The sequence below is a fragment of the Erinaceus europaeus genome, chromosome 19 (assembly GCF_950295315.1).
Source record: "Erinaceus europaeus chromosome 19, mEriEur2.1, whole genome shotgun sequence".
In the NCBI taxonomy this organism is placed as follows: domain Eukaryota; kingdom Metazoa; phylum Chordata; class Mammalia; order Eulipotyphla; family Erinaceidae; genus Erinaceus; species Erinaceus europaeus.
Genome location: NC_080180.1, coordinates 26653229 through 26671227, shown reverse-complemented (window position 1 = coordinate 26671227; position 17999 = coordinate 26653229). Strand labels below are relative to the sequence as shown.

At 41.7% G+C, this 17999-nt stretch overlaps 1 protein-coding gene and 1 long non-coding RNA gene across 2 annotated transcripts in view; one reads left to right on the top strand and one right to left on the bottom strand.

Annotated features, from left to right (window-relative positions):
* Positions 1-17999, top strand: part of LOC132534625 (uncharacterized) — a 156037-nt gene that overhangs the window by 73674 nt on the left and 64364 nt on the right. The gene's annotated exons all lie outside the window — the stretch shown is intronic.
* LOC103127007 (cyclin-Q-like) overlaps positions 1-17999 on the bottom strand; it is an 88981-nt gene that overhangs the window by 8401 nt on the left and 62581 nt on the right. The gene's annotated exons all lie outside the window — the stretch shown is intronic.

Sequence of the window (17999 nt, the reverse complement as noted above, 5' to 3'; positions counted from 1 at the left end):
TTATATGTATAATTACATATAATTATGTCTGTTTATCCTCCTTCTTGCCACCCCAGCACTGATAAACTCTCCTTTATGTTGGGGGGGGGTAGGGAATTGAACCTGGTACTTAGGAGACTCAGGAATGAGACTCTTTGTGATAAATCTATTCCTTTGTTAATGGTGAAAAATTTGGAAGAGGGAGACCTACCAAAAGACAGGCTGGTATTTAGCCTTAGATGAAATTTACCAACCGCTTTGGGCTGCATTCCCAAGCAACTAACTCCAGGAATAGCCAGGCCCCAGCAAGATGGGGGACACTACCATCCGTGGGCAGGGCCTCAATCAGAGAACTTGGGCTTCTCACAAGAGGCATTGGGGATAGGGTCTTCCATAAGCCACATTTCCCGTGCCCCACTGTGGGGTGGGGATTCAGTTCTGGGGTTCTGGGCTCTTCCCTGTTCACTCACCTTCACTGAGGGAATCCTATTTAGTTTCTTTTCCTCCGCTGACTAATATGCTTAAATTCAGTGGGTTGCCACATCTGATCTGAGGTCGCATCTCAGAGAGACGCATGCACTCATGGCAGGACATGCTGGCAGGGCCTGCGTGTAGGTGAGAGGAGACAGGCCCCACCCTGGAAGGGGGTGCGAGGGCAACAGAGACATGCAGGCATCACATGCACCCCACAGAGCGAGACCGACCACATGCGGGGAAGGAGAGGTACCAACACATCATGGCTCATGGCCCAAGGGCAGGCACATGGCGGCAGGTGACGCTGAGGCCTTCCTGTGGGTCACCGGCCATGGCAACGCATCCCCAGGGCATGTCCACATTCGCATGCCAGTCAGAACATTGGCATGGCAGCAGAGGGACGGAGGGAGGTCACTGCAGGCATTGGTGACAGAGATGTGGGCATAGAACCGGTGACTCGCATGGCAGAGAGGGAAGCTGGGCGACTGCACACTCGAGGTGGCTGGGACCTGAATGGCAGGTTGGGAGGGAACCAGATGGCTGGAAGGTCGCAGTGGGGGCAACCCCTGGTCTGATCAAGCAGCAACCCCCTTCCACACACCTCCACCAAAGCAGGTAAAGCCACAGGCATGCATAAGCACCCATCCTCAAACCCGCGTCCCATGAGACTCGAACCTGGGTACCAAGATGCTCAAACCTGGGCACCAAGAGGCTTGAACACAGTTCCCGCGATTCTCGAATAAAGATGACGTGAGACTCAAATCAAATCCTGTGAGACCTGACTTGAGGTCACAAAGATCAAAAGTATGTCCAGCAAGTCTCAAACCCGGCTACCAAGATGCTCAAAACATGTGCCCTGAGAATTGAGCTGAGGAGGCTCAAACCCAGACCCAAAGAGGCTCAAATCCGGGTTCTGCTAGGCAGAAACACGGATGCCATTAGACTCAAATCGTGTCCTGTAGGACTTGACCCCAGTCCCACAAGGCTTGAACTAGGACTCCGAGAGGCTCAAATCCGGGTCCTGCGATGCTTGAACCTTGGCCCCATGAGATGCGAACCCATGTCTCAAAAGACTCCAACCCTGGTACTGTGAAGCTCAAATCAGTTAGGTGAGACTCGACCCTGCCCAAAATAGGCTAGAACCCATGATCTGCGAGGCTCGATCCCTTGTACTGAGATGCTCGCATCAGGTTTCACAAGACGCGACCGTGGCCCACCATTCTCTAACCCATGTCCTGCGAGACTCAAACCCGTGTACAAAGAGGCTCGAACCTGTGTCCTGCGAGGCTCAAACCCAGATGCTGTCAGACTCAATTGTGTCCCGTGGGACTCGACCATAGGCTCACTGGGCTTGAAAGGGAGTCCCACGAGTCTCAAACACAAATACTGAGATGCTCAAATTGTATTCTGTGATACTAGACCCCAGGCACATGTGACTCGAACCCGGTTCCAAGAGGCTCGAAAAAGGTCCCATGACACTCAAACCCGGATGGCATGAGACTCAGTTCGTGTGCTGCAAAACTCGACCCCAAGCCCACAAGGATCAAGGTTCTTCTAAGCTCGATCCTGGTATGGCTAGGGTCAAGTCAAGTAATTTGAGAAGCGAACTGAGACCAGGGACCTCGAACCCAGGACCCCGAGAGGTTCAAACCTGGGTCCCAAGAGGCTTGAACCCAAATGCCATTAGACTCAAGTCGTGTCCAGTGAGACTTGACCCCAGGATCACAAGGTCAAATCCAGGTCCAGCAAGGCTCAAACCTTAGTACCGAGATGTTCAAATTCCATTCCAAAAGACTCGACATGGGGAACATGTGGCAAGAACCCACGTTCCAAGAGGCCAGGAACCCAGGTCCCGCGGCGAGGCATGTACCCGGGTACCGAGATCCTCAAACAGTGCCCCATGAGACTCAACCCTGGGAATTCCTCTATGCAAACACTAAGAAGAAGTTGAAATCCAGAAACCTATTCATTTTACTACAGCAACAAAAACACCAAAATACCTAGGAGTCAATGTAACCAAAGAAGTGAAAGGCTTGTATACTAAAAATTGTGAGTCACTACTCAAGGAAATTGAAAAAAACACAAGGAAGTGGAAAGATATTCCATGTTCGTGGCTTGGAAGAATTAACATCATCAAAATGAATATACTACCCAGAGCCATATACAAATTTAATGCTAGCCCCATCAAGATTCCAACTACAATTTGTTTTTTTTTGGGGGGGGAGAATAAAAAAAATGCTACAAACATTGACCTGGAACCAGAAAAGACCTAGAATTGCCAAGACAATCTTAAGAAGAAAGAATGGAACTGGAGACATCACACTCCCAGATCTCAAATTGTATTCTGGGGCCATCGCGATCAAAGCTGATTGGTACTGGAACCTGAAAATACACTCTGGGCAGTGAAATAGAATTGAGATCCCAGAAGTAAGCCCCCCCCACACACATATGGACATCAAATGTTTGACAAAGGCGCCCAGATTCTTAAATGGGGAAAGCAGAGACTCTTCAACAAGTGGTGTTAGAAAAAATGGGTTGAAACTTTCAGATGAAACTGAACCGCTATATTTAACTAAACACAATAGTAAATTCCAAGTGGATCAAGGACTTGGAGGTTAGACCAGAAAATATAAGGTATTTAGAGGAAAATATTGGCAGAACTCTTCTCCACATAAATTTTAAATACATCTTCAAGGGAACGAATCCAATTACAAAGAAGATGAAGGCCAGGATAAACCTATGGGACTACATTGAATTAAAAAGCTTCTGCACAGCACAGGAAACCTCTCCCCAAACCAAGAGACCCCTCGCAGAATGGGAGAAGATGCCATATGTGCCATACATCAGACAAGAGGCTAATAACCAAAATAGAGAGCTTGCCAAACCCGACCACAAGAAAACAAGTAACCCCATCCAAAAATGGGGCGAGAACATGGACAGAAGAGATCCAAAAGGCCAAGAAACACATGGGAAAAAAATGCTCCATGGCTTTGATTGTCAGGGTAATGCAAATCAAGACAACAATGAGACGCCACAGAAAAGGTAACAGCATCAAGTGCTGGAGAGGTTGTAGGTTCAAAGGAACCCTCCTAAACTGCTAGTGGCAAGGTAACTTGGTCCACCCTCTGTGGAGAACAGTCTGGACAACTCCCAGAAGGCTAGAAATTGACCTACCCAATGATCCTGCAATTCCTCTCCTGGGGATATATCCTAAGGAACCCAACAGACCCACCCAAAAAGATCTGTGCACACATATGTTCTTAGCAGCACAATTTGTAATAGCCACAACCTGGAAGCAACACAGGTGTCCAACAACAGATGAGTGGCTGAGCAAGTTGTGGTATGTATACACGGATAGAATACTACTCAGCTCTAAAAAATGCTGACTTCATGATTTTCAGCCAATATTGGATGGACCTTGAAAAATTCATGTTAAGTGAAATAAAGTCAGAAACAGAAGGATGAATATGGGAAAATCTCACTCTTGGGCAGAAGTTGAAAAACAGATCAGAAGAGAAAACACAAGTAGAACCTGAACTGCAATTGTCATATTGCATTAAAGTAAAAGACTGTGGGGATTGTGGGAGGGGTGGGGAGAATACAGGTCCTAAAAGGAGGTTAAAGAACCAAGCGGGGCTTGCATTGTTATATGAAACACTGGCAAATGTTATGCATGTAGAAACTATTGTATTTACTGTCAAATATAAAACATTATTTTCCCAGTAAAGAAATTTTAAAAAAGTACTATGCAAAAAGGTAATTTACACAGGATGCTTAGAATCAACCAGATGTGGGTCCAGGCACTAGCACAGTGAATTAAACACACTTTGAGCAAAGTGCAAGTACTAGCATAAGAATCCCTGTGTGAGCCCCAGTTGCTCACCTGCAGGGGGGTAACTTCACACTCAGTGAAGCAGGTCAGTAGGTATCTATCTTTCTCGCCCCTCTCTGCTTCACCTCCTCTCTCAAAGTTCTCTTGATCCTAGCTGATATAAAAGACTTAATAATAATAGTAATAATAATAATAAACAATAGTAACAATGACATCAACAGCAAGGGTGCCAAAAAGGGGAAAAAAGTAGCTTCCAGAAGCAGTAGATTCATAGTGCATGCACCCAACCCTGCAATAACCCTGGAGGCAAAAAAATTGTGGTGGTGGACATGCTAAAAAATGCATCTGACTATGAAAAAGAAACTGTATGTTTAGCTAATAATACATATAAGGGACCTCAGTAAAAAAATGACTAAGAAGCAAACTGAAGTGTCAGATGGCAGACACATAGCTAAATGCACACACTACAGTGCACAAGGACCCAGGTTCAAGCCTTGCAAAAAATGGGTTCAAGCCTTGTGGAAATGGGTTTGAAATTCACAGGACCCAGTCTTGAGCAACGTGGGACACTTGTTTGAGCCTCAAAAGGCCCATGTTTAAGCCTCTTGGGGTCCAGTTTAGAGCCTCGTGGGACCCAGTTGTGAGCATCACAGGATCTGGGTTCAACTATCACAGGACACCGATGCTTCTTGCTTTACCATTCTCCATTGGAATTAGCCATAATGCCTGTGGCCAGAAGCCAGTGAGATTTAAACCTGGGCCTATGAGACCCACCAGTGGAATTTGAAGAAGAAATTCTGGCTGTGGCCAGAAGCCCAAAAAGTCAATATGCAAAGTGGTAGAGAGTTGGCCAGCTAATTAATATATGCTTAAAACACCAGATACTCAGTGTGCCATAGGAAAAGACAAAACAATGGTCTGAGAGTAATTTCTGCAATTCAACTCATAAAAACTGTTGTGCAAAATCTCACAATACACAGAATGCTGAGACAACCAGATGGGGCGCTGGGCAGTAGCACAGTGAGGTAAGTACAATTAGCACAAAGCCCAAGGATCAGCATAAGGATCCCAGTTTGAGCCACTGGCTCCTCACCTGCCAGATGGGGTGTCATTCAACAGGCTGTGAAGCAGGTCTTAAGTGTCTATCTTTCTCTCCCCTCTCTGTCTTCCCATCCTCTCTCAATTTCTCTCAGTCCTAGCAGATAGAGAAGACAGCAATCAGAAAAATAATAACAACAACGACAGTAATCAACAACAAGGGTGCCAAAATGTGAGAAAACTAGTTCCCAGGAGCAGTGGATTCACAGTGCAAGCACAGATCCCTAGCATTATCCCTGGAGGCAGAAACAAAAACAATAACCATGACGGTGGTTTTTGCTGCTGCTATGGACTTGCTGAAGAATGCATCTAAGAAAACATGTTTACATGGGATCTCATCTAAAATAAATTTTTAAGAAACAAACACTGAAGGGCCAGGTGGGAGCACACACTACAGTGCACAAGGACCCGGGTTAAGGCCTAGTAGAATCCGTGTTCAAGCTCTTTGGCTCCCAGGAACCCTCACAGGACCTGTGTCCAAGGCTTGCAAGAACCACATTCAAGACTCACAGGATCTGGTTCCAAGCCTCCTGGGACAGAGGATCCAGCCTTGTGGGTCCCACTCATGAGACACATGGGGTCCGGTTTGGAGCCTTGCGGGACCCCCATTCGAGACTCATGAACCGCACATGGACCTTACGGGACCCACCCAGTTTCAAGATTCGTGAGACCCAGGTTTGAACCTCACGGGACATGGGTTCAACTCTCACAGGACCCCACTGAGGCTGGCATTACCACTCTCCAGTGGAATTAGCAGTAAAATCTGTGGACAGAAACCAGCTAGCCTTAGGCCTGAGCCTAAGAGACCCAACCATCAGGGGAATTTGAAGAAGAAAATCCTGTGGCCAGAGGCTAAAAGGAGTCATCCCCTAAGTGGTAGAGATTCGGCCTAGCTAAATGTATAAATTCGAAAACACCAAATACTCTATATGCCACAATGGTCTGAGAGTCATTTGTGCAATTCACCTGTTAAACTTTCTTGTGCCACACTCTCTCAACTTGACAGATCATCCAGGCAGAATATCAAGAAAGACCTCATGTCTAAATGAGCTAAATGAGCAGATAGACAAACTAGAACTAGTGGAAATTTTCAGAGACCAGAATACACATTTGACTCAAGTCCACATGGGTCATTCTCAAGAATAGACCATGTTAGGCCACAAAGATAGCAGCAGCAAACTCAAAAGCATGGAAATCATCCCAAGCATCTCTCTCTCAAACCACAATGGAATTAAACTAACACTTAACAATCAACACAAGATTAGTAATTATCCCCAAATGTAGAAGCTCAACAGTCCTCTATTGTACAACGGCTGGGCCAAAGAAGAAATTAAGGAAGAAATCAGAATATTTCAAGAGTTCAATAAAAATGAAGACACAGAAAAATATTATATAGGCTAAGGGACCACAAAAAAGGGAGGAACAGCCATTCTTATCTCTGACACAATATATTTCAAATTAAATGAAGTAATAAAAGATAGGCAAGGACATTACATAATGATTAGAGAATCAGCCAAGAATATTTAACAACTATGCACCCAATGAGTGACCATCTAAATACACCAAGCACCTACTAAAAGAACTTCAAAAATACATCAATAGTAATACAATAATAGTGGGAGACATTAACACCCCACTCTCACACATAGATTGATCAACAAAGCAGAGAATGAACAAAGAAACAAGATAATTAAATGAAGAGATGGACAGACAAGACCTCCTGGACATTTTCAGAGTCCTTCACCCCCAAAACTGGAATACACATTCTTTTCAAATCCACATAACACATACTCAAGGATAGACCACATGTTAGGCCACAAAGACAGCATCAATAAACTTAAGAGCATTGAAATCATCCCAAGTATCTTCTGAGACCACAGTGGAGTAAAACTAACATTTAACAACAAACAGAAAATTATTAAAAGTCACAGAAATTGGAAACTAAACAATATAATCCTTAAGAACCACTGGGTTAGAGAGTCACTCAAGCAAGAAATTCAAATGTTCCTGGAAAAAATGAAAATAGAGAGAAAGAAATCAAAGGAATACAGATTGTAAGGGAAAAAGTCAAGCTCTCACTATTTGCAGATGATATGAGAGTATACATAAAAAGATATAAAGAATCCAGTAGAAAACTACTGGAAGTAATTAGGCAATACAGCAAGGTATCAGGCTACAAAATCAATGTACAAAAATCAGTGGCATTCCTTTATGAAAACACTAAATCTGAAGAAGAAGACATCCAGAAATCACTCCCATTTACTGTTTCAACAAAATCAATAAAATACCTAGGAATAAATTTGACGAAAGAAGTGAAAGATTTGTATACTGAAAACTATGAGTCACTACTCAAGGAAATAGAAACTGATACCAAGAAATGGAAAGACATCCCATGCTCAGGGATTGGAGGAATAAATATCATCAAAATGAATATTCTCCCCAGTGCCATAGACAAATTTAATGCAATACCCATCAGAGTTCCACCAAGCTTCAGTAAGAGAATAGAAAAAAAACTACAATCATAGATCTGGAACTAGAGAACACCTAGAATTGCCAAAAACATCTTGAGGAAAAGAAACAGAAATGGAGGCATCACACTCTCAGGTCTCAAACTATATTATAAAGCCATCATCATCAAAACAGCATGGTGCTGAAACAAATATAGGCACACAGATGAGTGGAACAGAATTGAAAGCCCAGAAATAAATCCCCACACCTATGGACATCTAATCTTTGATAAGGGGGCCCAAAGTATTAAAGGGAAGAAGGAGGCTCTCTTCAATAAATGGTGCTGGGAAAACTGGGTTGAAACATGCAGAATAATGAAATTGAACCACTTTATCTCGCCAGAAACAAAAATCAACTCCAAATGGATCATAGACCTGGATGTTAGACCAGAAACAATCAAATACTTAGAGGAAAACATTGGTCAAACACTTCCCTACCTAAACCTCAAGGATATCTTTGATGAAACAAACCCAATTGCAAGGAAGACTAAAGAAAAAACAAACCAATCGGACTACATCAAAATGAAAAGCTTCTGCACATCCAAAGAAACTATTAAACAAAGAGACCCCTCACAGAATGGAAGAAGATCTTCACATGCCATACATCAGACAAGAAACTAATCACTAAAATATACAAAGAGCTCAGCAAACTTAGCACCAAAAAAGCAAATGACCCCATCCAAAAATGGGCAGAGGATATAAACAAAACATTCACTTCAGAGGAGATCCAAAAGGCTAACAAACATATGAAAAACTGCTCTAGGTCGCTGATTGTCAGAGAAATGCAAATTAAGACAACATTGAGATATCACCCCACTCCAGTAAGAATGGCATACATCAAAAAGGACAGCAGGAACAAATGCTGGAGAGGCTGTGGGGACAGAGGAACCCTATTGCATTGATGGTGGGAATGTAAATTGGTCCAACCTCTGTGGAGAACAGTCTGGAGAACTCTCATAAGGCTAGACGTGGACCTTCCATCTGATCCAGTAATTCCTCTCCTGGGGATCAACCCCAAGGACTCCATAACACCCAACTAAAAAGATGTGTGCACTCCTATGTTCATGGCAGCACAATTCATAATAGCTTAAACCTGGAAGCAACCCAGGTTCCCAACAACAGATGAGTGCCTGAGAAAGCTGTGGTATATATACACAATGGAATACTATGCAGCTATTAAGAACAAAGAACCCACATTCTCTGACCCTTCTTGGACAGAGCTAGAAGGGATTATGTTAAGTTAACTAAGTCAGAAAAATGAAGATGAGTATGGGATGATCCTACTCATCAACAGAAGTTGAGAAAGAAGATCTGAAAGGGAAACTAAAAGCAGGATCTGAATAAATTGAAAGTAGGGCACCAAAGTAAAAACCCTATGGTGAGGGGTAGATATGTGGCTTCCTTGGCTGTTGGCGGGGGTGGGTGGGATTGGACACAGTCATTCGGTGGTGGGAATGGTGTTTATGTACACTCCTATTAAAGTGTAGTCATATAAATCACTAGTTAATTAATATGAGAGGGAGAAAATTGTATGTCTCGAAGTTTTAAAAACACAGACTAGGTCTTTTTAATATATAGGCTGTGTATTTGAAATGTGGACTCTCTCAAAATCCTAGATAGATCAGAAAATAGATCAGAAGCAACCAGTAGCACAGCTATATCCAAGATACTGGCTACTATACATCAAACCCTAAGAAAATGACTTTTCAAAGTTAACCCAATTACCAAATAAGGTGATGATAACAATGACTATCCATTGTCTTTTTGAATCCTAAGACAACAGGAACCTCACATCTCCACTATAAAGCCTATATTTCCCCCAGTCCTGGAACCTTCGAATAGGGCCCACTTTCCCACATGCCTCTCCCAATTCACATCAAATAATATTTCATCTGCTGATCACAACCTAATCAACTCATGGATTGCCACCTCAACATACTTCAGCTCAGACTGTGTCCAGAGACTTCCAGTGTGGAATGACAAACCTTCAGCTTCATTACTCGGGTGAGACCTTTCATTTCATAGTATTATCCAGTTCCATCCCATGTGGTTCACTTTCTAACAAAGTCCCAAAACCTAAAAATAGACCAGGTTCTGTGAAACAGAGCATATGTTCACACTTATCCATAAACTAGTGCAAAATATATACCTGAAAGCAAAAGTACACTAGAGTTTGTGAGTACCCCCGAAACACTTCCTCTCCACTATTACTACCTTTGGGTCCATGATTGCTCAACAATTTGTTTGGCTTTGTATGTGAACTCTCTTTTCAGCCAACAGATTCCACATGCCAACAGGATGTCGGCCAGGCTTCTCTGGACTGAAGACCTCACCAATGTGTCTGGAGCTCCACTTCCCCAAAGACCCATCCTACTAGTGAAAGAGAGAGGCAGACTGGAATTATGGACTGACCAGTCAATGTCCATGTTCAGCGGGGAAGCAATTACAGAAGCCAGACATTCCACATTCTGAAATTCACAATGACCCTTGGTCCATGCTCCCAGAGGGATAGAGAATGGGAAAGCTATCGTGGTGGGGATGGGATATGGAGATTGGGTGGTGGGAATTGTGTGGAGTTGTACCCATTCTATCCTATGGTTTTGCTAATGTCTTCTCTCTTAAATAAAAATATATTTAAAAAAAGAAAAAGAAAATGAAGACACAAGGTATCAAAATATTTGGGACGCAGCTAAGGCAGTACAGAGAAGGAAGTCCATAGCCATACAAGCATACTTTACGAAGCAAGAGAATGGACAAATTAATAGCCCGACTGCACATCTTTTTTTTTTTTTCTCCTCCAGGGTTATTGCTGGGCTCGGTGCCTGCACCATGAATCCACCACTCCTGGAGGCCATTTTTCCCCCTTTTTGTTGCCCTAGTTGCTGCAGCCTAGTTGCAGTTATTATTGCCATTGTTGACGTTGCTTTGTTGTTGGATAGGACAGAGAGAAATGGAGAGAGGAGGGGAAGACAGAGAGAGAGGGGAGAGAAAGATAGACACCTGCAGACCTGCTTCACTGCCCGTGAAGCGACACCCTTGCAGGTGGGGAGCTGGGGGCTCGAACCGGGATCCTTATGCCGGTCCCTGCGCTTTGCGACACGTGCACTTAACCCACTGCGCCACCGCCCGACTCCCCCCGATTGCACATCTTAAAGGCCTAGAATGCAGGAAGCTGCCCCATCAGGGACCTCGGTTTTGAGGAACAGGCTACTACATCTTGTGTAGCCTGTTGTAGCCTTGTGTAGAGAATGGGAAAGCTATCAGGGGAGGGGGTGGGATATGGAGACTGGGTGGTGGGAATTGTGTGGAGTTTTATCCCTCCTACCCTATGGTTTTGTTAATTATTCCTTTCTTAAATTAAAAAAAAAATTTAAAGAATTCTCAAAAAAAAAAAAAAAGAAAAAAAACATCTTGCTTATTTTTTTCCTTTTCCTTAGAGATGTTTGCCCTTGGCTCCCACAAGAGGGAACCATAGATGAGAAAAGATGACAAAGAGCAGGTGAAGCTTTAAATGATTATTATAGGACTTTCAGGCCAGATAAGTTCCCTGTTACAGCTTTCTCTTATTAGAATTTAATCAATGATATTTTGGCAGTAAAACCCCTACATAAAGACATTAAAAACAACTTAGAAGAAGGAGAAAAAATCCTTAAGAAAAAGAACTCAGAAAAAGTAAGTCCTCTCTAGCCTTTAGTCCGGGGGAAAGCCATACAAATAAAATTAGAGACGGAACCCCAAGAGTTAGTCACTCAGCTCAATAGTATTAAAACTAGCCAGCCAAAAAAATCCAGTTTTTTTCCTCTGCTCAGGAGCTCTTTAAAATTCAAACAGAGCCTCTTTATATTAGGTGTCACACACCGAAGATATGTCTTCTGTGTGGCAAATGGCAGAAAGGCTATTGATATGCAAATGTTTTCAAATACCTTCTCAACTAAAGAGGAAAAACTGGCCTGGGTGAGTGAAAGGTAACATAATGGTTATGTTTATGCCTGAGGATGTTGCTCTGATAAATGAGGTTTAATATAAATGAGATGTGTAATTTTTTTAAAATAAAACTTATCAAAAATATATAGAACTGTCTAGCTGTAGAGCTATATAGCTAACCTTTTATTACATTTTATTCAAAATGTGTGACCCTGGTTTTGCTGAGAAAGAACTCTAGATATTAAAACATAAGAGAGACTAGGTAAAAAGTTAAGAGAGTTTTATGTCTGATATAGACAAAAATGTTCCGGTTAAAAGTTTTTTAGATTTTTTTTATCTTACTCATGAGTTAGTTACTTTTGCTTTTACACTGACTTACTCCTTCTGATAAAGTTGTTACTGAGATAACTCCCCTATTTAGAAAGACTACAAAAATCATTATCAAATAATTGGCTTTTGAGAGTACAGATTCTACATGTCAAACTTCAATTAGTTCTTTATAGAGTAAAAAATTATCTGGCTTGTTTTAAGACGCTGTCAGAGGTTTCTGGTCTGAGAGATTTGTTTTGGCAAATCCAGATTTAACAAAATTATTATTTTGAACAGTTAAGCTATGAGGTTTATCTTAGCTTTTTAAGTTACCTATCCAAATCAAAGTGAAAGATCAATTAAGTTTTGTACCCACCCTTATTCATAGCTTTCTTAAGGGTGTGGTAGCTTTGTGATAAGCAAAGATCCTAACAAACTAAGTTTAACATTTTATTTAAAATTTTTAAGTGATTCAAAAAAATAGTAAACATTTTATCATGTCAACACATTAGGTATTGACTTTCTATAACATACTGGTATATTTTAAGAAAGAGCCTTCTAAAATCATATGAAGGAACTCAAGCCAATTCTAACCATTAAATCATCAATTATAGTAAAATTCTAACTTGGTACAAGTTCACTTCCTAAGTAAATGATTACAAGTACAGTCTACACATGAAGAACTAACTGCTCATATGATAAGACTTAAAACTAAACATTTTGCTTTTTTTATTTATGGGTGTGTGATGACTCATAAAGTCACTCATATCCTTAAATTTTTCTCATTTCTATACAAGACTCTTAAATTTTTAATGCTTAACCTCCCATAGTGAGACCTCTTTACTGGCTCCTGCATTGTTTATTTAAGATACTGCTATTCAGACTTTTAAGATTAATCTCCATTGATAAAAGCCAATGCTCTCTGGCAGATTGATGTAACTCACGTGCCCATGTTTAGTAAACAAAAACATTTTTTTTCTCAATTGGTACTTTTTCTAAATTTATGTGGGCTACAGCTCAAGCAAGAAAACCATATGAGTCAAAAACCTTATGAGCCATATGCTCTCCTGTTTTGTTTCAATAGGCATCCAATCCATGTATTTTTGTTTTCTTTACAACATTACTCTCATTACAATATTCCCTATACGATAACCCTTAAGCTCAATCAAAAAAGGGTAATGCACCCCCCAATATTCAGTTGGCTAATGTGTCAATGTAGTAACTATACTAAACCTTCATAATATTTACAAAAATTCGAATTGTCCACTTATTATATCTCATTGGCAAAGCCACCCACTCTTTCAGTCATAGAGAAGTTTTTCTTCTTTTTTCTTTTTTTTTTTTAACACTAGATGTCCATGTTTGTTTTCCTTTTATTATGGTGGATGACATTATTGCTCTTGCAAAATCCACAGTCCCTGTTGGCAAGTCCTTACCACAAAAGACACTATGCCAGTATATACTCCAGCTAACCTCACCAGCCTCTCCAAGTCTTCTCTTTCTGCTGACCTACCACTGCTGACTTCATCCTTACATGTTTATTGACCACTCACTTTTCTCCCAATATTCCTCATGTTCAAGGAACCTCACCTAATATGCATGCACCTCTTCTATGTTTTCGTGAAACACCACCCTGTATTTTCATGTCAATTCTTCTCTACCTGGTCCTTGCTTCCTAGTTTTGCTTGTTCCACAGCTGACCCTCGATAAAGAAGAAAAATTTCATCAGTTGGTGCTGACGACCACCAGAGGACCAGACGTGCTGTGTTTCTTCCCCTGGACATCACATCCACTGACTGCTTCCCTTAGACTTGCTGGTGGTGCACTAGGACACTCTATATATTCATCCCATGAATTTTCTGACAAATTAAAACAGGTTACAGACTCCACCACAAATAATATTGAGTCACTAGAGACAAATTACATCCTTAGCCAAAGTTACCTTACAAAACAAAAGACCTGCTTACTGCAGAGGGGGGAGGACCTGCTTAGCCCTAAAAGAAGAATGTTGCTTCTATATGGATCAAAGACTATATGGCTGGTGTGGTCAAAGACTATATGGCTAAGGTTAGGGAGGGGCTAGAACATAGAAAGAAACAAAGAGAGCAAGAATAGAACTGGTTCCAAAATTGGTTTTCTGCCTCTCCCTGGCTAACAACTTTTCTACCCTCCTTGCTAGGACCCCTCATAGACCTGTTACACCTCCTTTCTTTCGGACCTTGGGTCCTCACAAAACTGACCAGTTTAGTAAAACAACAAGTAGAAGCCTTTCAAGCAAAACCTATACAGGTCCACTACCACAGGCTAGACTTAGCCAACCGAGGCCTTGGCAAAAATTAATGGCCTTCTAGATAACCCTGCTTAAGACAGGGACAGGGCCAAGGCTGCTCTGATACCTATGATGGGTAAGGGGAGATCCACTTATCAGGGGCCCATATGCCTATGACGGGATTTAGCATGTCTGTAACTTTTCCCTGCCTGCTTACCAACCTAAGATAGAAAACCTCAGCCGATGATAGCTGCTGGGGATTCAGTGATGGGTAAGGAACCTATGTGAAAGAGACTCACACAACATGTAGCCTAAGACAGGCATGGGTCACCTAGGACTCTTCCATTTTTTCTATAGTAAAACAAGGGTGACATGCTGGAAGTCGCCCCCTCAAGGACTTCGGTTTTGAGGAAAAGGCTACTCCACCTTGTGTAAAAACTCCATATGCCATAATCCTGCCTGACACGTACACAGGCAAGGCCACCCCTCACCCACTTCCTGGATATGTTTACTTAACCTCTGCAGCTGCACTTATTCTGGGACAGCTCCACAATTAGCAAGACAGGTATGACCATAGATGGCAAGGAAAGAACTTTGCAAGGTTAGGCAACCGTAGCAACCCCACTTACAGGAGTCCCTCCCTAACCTTAGAGCCAGCCTTAAATAAATGTGGAAAATTTTCAATAAACGAGACTTCATCAGACTCCTGTCTTGTCTCCATTTCTCCTGTCCCTTGTCCTACCTCATTCCCACTCCCCCTCCTAGGGTCTTCGTTTGACGACCCTGCAGGCCGGTGAACTAGAAAAACAAAGAAACCCTAAAGCAACCAGAAGGACAGAAATACCTAGTTAGGGAAGAAAGAAATAACATTGAAAGTAAAAAAAAAAAAAAAAAACATACAAAAAATCAACTAAAGTAAATGTTCATTCTTAAAAGAGTGAACAAACTCGACAAGCCTTTAGCCAGATTCACAAACAAAACAAAACAAAAAAAGGGAGAAGACCTAAATGAATCAGATCATAAATGAAGAGGACATACCAAAACAGACACCATAGAAATTCAACATATCATGTGAGGCCTCTATGAACAACTGTATATGCCAACACACTAGAGAACCTGGATGAAATGAACGATTTTCTGGATAACTAACAACATCCAAAATTAAGGAACGATGAGCTAGATCAAAAGTTGGACAGGCCCATCACAGCTAATGAAAAAGCCTATGCAAAAATATAAGTCCTGGACCAGATGGCTTTATAAATGAGTGCTATAAACCTTTCAAAGAAGAACTAAACCCTCTACTTTTAAAAGTCTTCCAGAAGACGAAAGACACTGGAATCACCCTTCCAGCTTCTTTGAAGCCCAAATCACTTTGATACCAAAAGAAGACAGGGACACAATCAGAAAAGAAAACTGCAGTCCAACTATCTCTGATGAACATAGATGCTCAAATATTGAAAAATTCTAGCCAACCAGATACAGCAATATATTAAAAAGATTGTTCATCATGACCAAGGGGTTTATCCCAGGAATGGCAAGTTTGGTTTCCTATATGTAAATCAATCAACATGATCCAACACATCAATAAAAGCAAGAACAAAATCCACATGGTCATATAAAAAGATGCAGAGAAAGCCTTGGACAAAATACAACATCCCTTTATAATCAAAACACTACCAAAAATGGGACTAAATGGGAAATTCCACAATATAATAGAGTCTATATACAGCAAACCTACAGCCAACATCATAGTCAGTGGTGAAAAACTGAAAGCATTTCTCCTCAGAACAGGTACTAGACAGTTCTGCCAACTATCACCATTACCATTCAACAGAGGGCTGGAAGCTCCTGCCATAGCAATCAGGCAGGAGCAAGGAATTATAGGAATACAGATTGGAGGAGAAGAAGTCAAACTCTCCCAATTTGCACATGACAAGATAGTATATGTAGAAAAACCTAAGGAATCCAGCAAGAAGCTTTTGGAAATCAGCAATACAGTAAGGCTAGAAAATTAATGTTCAGTAGTCAGTGGCATTCCTCTATGCAAACACTAAGTTAGAAGAAGTTGAAATCCAGACACCAATTCCTTTTACTATAGCAACAAAAACACTAAAATACCTAGGAGTCAACCTAACCAAAGAAGTGAAAGGCTTGTATACTGAAAATTGTGAGTCACTACTCAAGGAAATTGCAAAAGACACAAAGAAGTGGAAACATATTCCATCTTCGTGGGTTGAAGAATTAACATCATCAAAATGAATATACTACCCAGAGCCATATACACATTTAATGCTAGCCCCATCAAGATTCCAACCACAATTTGGTTTTTTGGCAGAATAAAACAAATGCTACAAATGTTTACCTGGAACCAGAAAAGACCTAGAATTGCCAAGACAATCTTGAGAAGAAAGAATGGAACTGGAGGCATCACACTCCTAGTTCTCAAATTGTATTCTAGGGTCAGTGCCATAAAAACTGCTTGGTACTGGAACCTGAATAGACACACTGAGCAGTGGAATAGATTTGAGAGCCCAGAAGTAAGCCCCCCCACACACCTATGGACATCAAATCTTTGACAAAGGTGCACAGATTCTTAAATGGGGAAAGCAGAGTCTAGACCTAGCATCAAGGCCTCCAGTTACTCACCAGCTTGGGGTCACCTCACAGGCAGTGAAGCAGGACTGTTGGCCTCTATCTTTCTCTTCCCTCTCTGTCTTCGCCTCCCCTCTCAATTTCTCTCTAACCTAGCCAATAGAAAAACAGCATTAAGATTAACAATAATAATAGTAACAACAACGAAAAATATCAACAAAATGGGAGCCAAAAAGTGAAAAATATATTTCCCAGGAGCAGTGGATTCAAGGTTCAAGCACAGAGCCCCAGCAGTAACCCTGGAGGCAATAAAAAATACAAACAAAAATACAAAAAACTGATGTTGGTGTTTTGCTGCCACCTTGCATACAAGATGAAGAATGCATCTGACCAAGAAAAAGACTATCTTTAGATAATAATATATATATGTTTACATGGGACCTCATAAAAATCTTAAGAAACTGTCATGGGTCAGGTGGCAGAACACCTCACTAAATGCACACACTACAGTGTGCAGGGACCCGTGTTAAAGCCTTGCAGAAAACAGGTTCAAGCCTTGTGGAACCTGGGTTTGAGATTTATGGGACCAGGTGTCAAGCAACCTAGTACCAGGGTTCCAGCCTCATGAGGCCCAGGTTCAAGCCTCTTAGAGTCCAGGTTCGAGCATCAAAGGACCTGGGTTCAAATATCTCGGGACAAGGGTGCTGCTTGCTTTACCACCCTCCACTGGAATTAGCAGTAACACCTGTGGCCAGAAGCCAGCTAGACTTAATCCTGGGCCTAAGACACCCATCACTGGAATTTGCAGAAGAAAATCATATGGATAGAAGCCCAAAAAGGTCATCTGCTAAGTGGTAAAGTGCTATAGTAGCTAATAATTCTAAACACCAGATACTCAATATGCCATAGGAAAAGACAAAACAATGAGACTAATGTCTGCAATTCAACTCATAAAATCCAATGTGCAAAAACCCACAATACACAGAATGCTTAGAAATAACCAGATGGGGGGCTG